General features: G+C 43.9%; 1 long non-coding RNA gene across 1 annotated transcript; it reads left to right on the forward strand.

Moving 5' to 3' along the window:
• The first annotated feature begins 2,372 nt into the window (after window positions 1-2,372).
• Window positions 2,373-2,892, forward strand: LOC119279002. Its single transcript, XR_005138028.1, has 2 exons — window positions 2,373-2,423; window positions 2,541-2,892. It is a non-coding gene; the product is annotated as an uncharacterized LOC119279002 (long non-coding RNA).
• The last annotated feature ends 2,857 nt before the right edge of the window (window positions 2,893-5,749 follow it).

Here is a 5,749-nt window from a genome sequence, read left to right on the forward strand (position 1 = left end):
CAATACATGTTCTTGTCGCTCGTAATTCCAGGTCCTGGATATCCGGGGAATAAGATGAGTCTGTACTTGGAGCCGCTTGTGGATGACTTGATGGTTGCTTGTGATAAAGGAATACGGACATACAACGCCCTAACAAAGAAGCACTTCGATATGTATGTTTGGTACTTCACATCCCTGCATGACCTACCGGCACGTGCGATTTTCTGCGGCTGGTGTGTACATGGGAAATGGCCTTGCCCGGTGTGTATGCAGAATTTGACGTTCTATTGGCTGAAGAAAGGTGGGAAGTATACCTGCTTTAACAAGAACCGTCCGTTCCTTCGTCCTGATCATCCATTCAGACAAGACAAAAAGAACTTTGAGAAAGGTAAAGTTACCAATGCTCCACCCCCACCTGTGATGACCGGTCACATGATCAAGGCTCAGTTAGATGGTCTCCAGCCCAATGCTACGGGGTCAGGTTTTGTCGGATATGGAGAGACACACAATTGGACTCACATACCAAGCTTGTGGAGGCTCCCTTACTTTCAGGATCTCCTCCTTCCACATAACATTGATGTAATGCACACTGAGAAGAATATCGCTGAGGCCCTTTTTGGCACAATCTTCGACACTGAGAAGACGAAAGACAACGTCAAGGCCAGACTTGTTCAAGAGAAACTCTGTGATAGGCCACGTTTAAATATGATCGAACCTGGACCCAAAAGAAAAGGGTGCGGCAAGCCACCGGCCCCATTCTGCCGTGCAAGGAAGCATAGGAAGGTAATGATGCAGTGGGTCTTGGACAAATTGCGGTTCTCTGATGGGTACGCAGGAAATATAATGAAGGGAGTGAATATGAATACATTGCGAATAGGGGGGCTCAAGAGCCATGACTATCATGTCTGGCATGAGCGAGTAATGCCGGTGATGATTCGAGGCTATGTCTCCGAGGAGATTTGGCGAGTGCTGGCGGAGTTGAGCTATTTCTTCCGTCAGCTTTGTGCTAAAGAGTTAGACCCAAAAGTTATTGAGAAGCTGGAGAAACAGGCACCAGAGTTGGTGTGCAAGCTTGAGATGATCTTTCCACCAAGCTTCTTTAATCCGATGCAGCATATGATCTTGCATCTTCCGTCTGAGGCACGATTGGGCGGGCCTGTACAGTACCGTTGGATGTATGCACCTGAGAGAGAAAATAAGGAGCTTCGTGCCAAATGCAAGAATAAATGCTGTATTGAAGCATCCATAGTCGAGGCCTACCTCAATGAGGAGGTGTCAAACAACACGACAAAGTACTATGATCCTAATATTCCCACTCAGCATAATCTAGTCCTTCGTTACAATGTCATCACCCCGGATGATCTGCCCCCACTTTGCATCTTCGCAGGGGTTGGTGGCAGAGCAAGTGCTAGAAGGCCTAGGCACATCAAACATCCAGAGTGGACAACCATTATGTCGTATGTGTTGACAAATATGCCGGAAGTACAACCGTACATCGAGTAACTGCTCCTATATTTTTTTGCAAATAATCACAATTAAGTTTGTGACTAACGTAGCTTCTTTCTCACTACTATAGCGAATTCACACTTGAATGTTGGAACCTAGAAAGGCCCCCTACTTAGGAGGAGAGGGAACATATCTTTAAAAGAGGCGGTAAAGGAAATGGCGGCTTCATTCCTTGGTTCGCGGCAAAAGTATGGCAAGAAGGGTGGTCGGTTATATGTTGGCGACGGTGCCGCCCGTAAGAAGGACATCCCAAAACTCTCTCACCTCCGTGCTACCACGTCGAGCTCAGGTCCTGCTATAGAGCGTAGCCCACAACCTGGGCTGCACATGCTCCATCAACTTGAGGTAGCTTTTGCTTCATCAACCTTCCTTGTGATTTCTTCTTTGTATTGCAACGATGATGAACTTGTTGTGATGGCATATTGTAGGCCAATGCCAGGCTTCGAGAGGAGGAAGCCATGAAAATGCAGCAGGCCCTGTTTCAACAGCAAGAATTCATGGTTAAACAACAGGCAATCCTGCAGGAGACATTTGCTCAACTCAGAAATAATATGCAGGGTTCCACTTTGCCCGTTCTTCCTCCTCTTCCGACTCTTCCTAATTTCAACTTTGTAAGTCTCTAAACTTTTCAATCATGCATCTTACCTTCATGCTTGAAGATCATGAATCTTACCATCTCATCCTCTCGTGCTTCAAGTTTTCTCAGTCGGGACAAGGCTTCAATAACTGTGTGGTAGGTGGATCTTCACCTGGCCAAGCAAGTCCAGTGACACCCACTACGGTTCATGTCGCTTCGACCTCCCCGCAACAATGATCACTTGAGGTAGTCGTCCATGTTTGTCCATTGTTGATGCTTGCGTCTTCTCGTTGCTTGTGCTTCTCAACATAAAACTTGTGCATTGTTGATGGTAGAGTCCACAAGCGTCGATGCTTATATTGTACATACTTCCTAGCTTCTATTTGAGCCTCATATGTTGATGCTTGTTGACTCTTTTTCCTTATCCATCTTTGCAACTTATCTTTAGAAACTCATGCGTGTGATAATGGACTTATAGGTTTGCATTGTGGATGGCGTTGACGGTGGGCATATATGCTGCGGTGGAGCTCATTGGTTCATGCTTGGTGTGAACTTGGAACTCATGATCCTTTAATTTGTGAACCTCTGGTTGCATATGCATGTATGTTGTTGTGAACCTTCGTTGGATATGTATGCACTGTGTGGACCTGAAACTTACGGTCCTTTCGTTTCTGATCTTTTGTTGCATACGTATGCATATGTGGACTCTGCACTCATGTACGGCTGGATATATGTATTACTTGATATATGTTTGTTGGTCATGGTCATGTACTGCTGGATGCATATATTTGTTGGATATATGTGCTGCTGGATAGATGTACTACTGTATATATGTTGTTGCTGCTCCCTGAAGTGATATATGTGCTGCTGGATAGATATACTAGTGTATATATGTTGTTGTTGCTCCCTGAAGCGCCTGTATATATGTTATATGGCCTATAAGCAGTGTAGCCCAGCACCTGGCACCCGGCTTATAGCCTATAAGCCGTGTAGCCCAGCACCTGGCACCCGGCTTATAAGCCATATGGCTGCGGCCAACACATAAGCCGTGTATCCCAGCATCTGGCACCCGGTTTATAGACCATCTGGACACATGAGCAGGCTATATAAACCGTGTACCTCAGTTAACCGGCACCCGGCTTATATATGTATATAAAAACCGTGCTGTTCTCGGTAGAACTCGGCTTATAGAGTAACCGTGCGGTTTGCGGTTACACCCGGCTTATATATAAACCGTGTGTTCGCGGTCGCACTCGGCTTATATATAAACCGTGCGTCCACGGTTGCACCCGGCTTATATATAAACCGTACGTACTGAGGTGCACTCGGTTTATGTTTAAACCGTGCCCTGACGACGGCACTCGACTTATATAGACGGTGACACGTGGTCGTTAACAGTAGGCTACCGTCAGGTTACTTTATTAAACCGGGAGCCCTGTGAAAATACTCGGTTTATACATAAACTGGGCTTTTTCGGTTCGGCTCTCGGCTTATATGGTATAAGCCGGTCGACTGTAAACCGAGTGCTATAAGCCGGGAGTTTTACTCGGCTTATATATAAACCGAGTTTAAATCAATGTAAGCTGAGTGTATTTGCTACACGGCTTATAAGTTTTTCCCTGTAGTGTGGGCTTCATTCATGGATGTCTAGTACTGCTAGTTAATTCTGGGGCTTAATTACCATTAGTCCACATTTCATATTATTCTTGGAGTACCATACTGTAGCAGGAGCATTAGTAAACTGAATACTCCTTTGACCGCGGAAGCTTAATATCGCTCCCTCCGTTCATAAATAAGTGATGTGGTTTTAGTTCACTTATTTATGACCGGAGGTAATACTTCGCAGAATCATTGTTCGGCCTCTTTGTTTATGTGGGGTTCTTATTCATTTGATTTCATCCTCCTGGCAGGCATCTTTCATACATTGAGAAACAACGGCAAATTCGAGTGGATAATGGAAGGCCTCAGTATGGGGCCAAGAAAATGCGTGGACGAGGCCATTTCTGCAATGTCTTTCTCTATCAGTTGAAGTATTTGGTTTTCCACGACTTGGACTATTGGGGGCAGACTTATCAAGTTGTTGCTCTTTATGTTATGTTACCACCTGCATATGTATTCTCTAGCTTCTAGGTAGTAGAAGAATTGACATGTGGGATGCAAGTCCAAACTTGATACTGTAGATGTTACTCCCACCTATCAAGTTGGATTACTCGGGTGTCAAGTTGGTGTTGTACTGTAGTCTGTAGTATGCACCTGCATATGCACCTACTTGTGTAGTCAGTAACTAGTGCTACTACTTGAACTCAAAATTTCTTTTACAAAGAATAAAAAGATGAGCATTTCTCCAGCCAATGTCTGCAGTAGTTGCTGCTGTGTAATCATTGGCTGGACCTATGCATTTCATCAAAATTTGCAATGATGTTTGTTGCCTAAGAAACTAGCGAATTATAGAGGCCTGAGATTCTTCTTTTGTTGTACTTGTACATGTAGCAGTGTTCTTGGCACTATGACCTGAAGCAATCAGTCGGCCAATTGCAGTCTTGGCATGCTCTGTTGCTCTCCTAGTTGTTAACCTATGTGTAGTAGTATGTAGGAATAGAGGTATGCTAAATCTAGCATTTTCAAGTATGCCGTGTTGCTGTGACTGCTCTCGGTTTAATAATTTTAACTCTTCTAGCATTTTCAAGTATGCACAGTGTATTAGTGTATCATCATCTGTGTTATACATTTCCGCCACGGAATCAACGAAATGTTCCTGCAATAAGATGTATTTATTTAGACGAAGTATCCGCTTTCCCTGACATAATATGTTCATGTTCATGACAGGCCGCCTGCAAATTGCTGGACGCAAAATCAATGTAGCTCTGATCCAGAACCTGGTTCTTGGATGCAACAGGCATTGTCCTGGACGGGTATAGCCCCGGTCATACCAACCTGGTTCTTGGATGCAACAGGCATTTTCCTGGACAGGTATAGCCCCGGTCATACCATAATATGTTAGTGCTCAGTCATGTATGCATCTCCATGTTGCAAGCCTCCCATACTTGATAGGGTCAGTACTTATTAACTACTCATATGTGCTTGTAGAGAAGAATACAATTATTATTTAACCAGTCCAGATTTTTAACATTTGATGTGCTTCCAAGGACACAGATCTCTACTCTTCTATATAATACACACATTGTTCTGGAAGCAAGTCAGTTGTACCATGCTGTTACATCACAACAAGGTGTCATTTGATGTACTGCTGTTGTTGATGCTCCCTAGAGTCTAGATGTAGATGTACTGCTGCAATTGATGCTCTAGCTGTAGCCTGTACTATTGCTGTTTTGTTACTGCAGTGTTAGTTTCGCTGCTGCTAGCTGTTGGCTGCTAATAGTTAGTACTTAGTACTTACTGCTAGCAGTGCTAGTAGCTGCTGCTGCTTCTATTGCTTGTGCAATTGTGCTAGTAGCCAGTAGATGTTCATTGCATGACCTACACTAGTAGCTAGTAGATGTGTACGCTAGTATTGTTGGTGTGTTGAATGTCTTAGTAGAACATCATCAGGTTGATGTGCTGTAGTCAAGTTTTGGAAGTTTTTCCATGCCATGCTTAGTGTTTACTGGACTGAGGTATTTGGGCATTTATGTGTAATTTTTATTCTCTTGAATGGATATTTTTTATTGGCAATCATTTAACTTCCAT

This window comes from Triticum dicoccoides, chromosome 3B, assembly GCF_002162155.2.
Source record: "Triticum dicoccoides isolate Atlit2015 ecotype Zavitan chromosome 3B, WEW_v2.0, whole genome shotgun sequence".
Classification (NCBI taxonomy): domain Eukaryota; kingdom Viridiplantae; phylum Streptophyta; class Magnoliopsida; order Poales; family Poaceae; genus Triticum; species Triticum dicoccoides.